A 726-nucleotide genomic window follows, 5' to 3' on the forward strand; every position below is an offset into this window, starting at 1 on the left:
CCCCTCCCGCCTCGGACGGCCCCGCCCCTTCGCGCGCCGAGAGGGAGGCGCGTGGCGCCGCGGAAGGACCACAAGTACCGGCGTACCCCGCGCGCAGGGAAAACCCTCCTTTCCCGGCAGGCAGCGCGAGGCAGCCCACGGCAGGGGAAGGGAGGGGGGGCCGCGTTGCATGTCGGGTGCTGTAGTTCCTTGGGTGCCGCGGTGCCCGCTGGGATCTGTAGTTCCGCGGGGTTCGGGGCGGCTGAGGGGAGGGAGGGGGGGAGCGCCCCGCGGGACTTTGCGCATCCGCGGCCGCCGTCGCTGCAGCATGGTGCCTGGGTGCTCCTCCGGGTGGCCTCAGGGGCTCCGCGTAGCGAGCAGGGGGCTTTGGCCCACCTCGACAGGGTCAGCCCCTCGGCCTGGCGTCGTCCGCCGCGAAGGAGAAAGGTGGGAAGGGGCCGGCGTGGAGACCCCGGGAATTCTTGAAAAGTTCGTGGTGTTGGCGTGATGCCTCGTAACGCCAGGCAAAGTCCTGCTGTGCCGCCGGGTGTTTACGTATGGCAGCGTAAAAGGTGTGAGACTTTTCATCTGGAGGTCACCACACTGCTGGTGTTTAGGGATTTTCTACCCCTTTGGATCTTTTACCTGGAGGGTACACTTTGGGATTTTAGGGTGTCAGCAGCCCGCTAGAACAGGAGCTGTGGCTGCTGCTCTACATCCGTCTTATGCTGCTGGGTCTGGGAGGTG

The sequence above is a fragment of the Calypte anna genome, chromosome 2 (assembly GCF_003957555.1).
Source record: "Calypte anna isolate BGI_N300 chromosome 2, bCalAnn1_v1.p, whole genome shotgun sequence".
Taxonomy (NCBI): domain Eukaryota; kingdom Metazoa; phylum Chordata; class Aves; order Apodiformes; family Trochilidae; genus Calypte; species Calypte anna.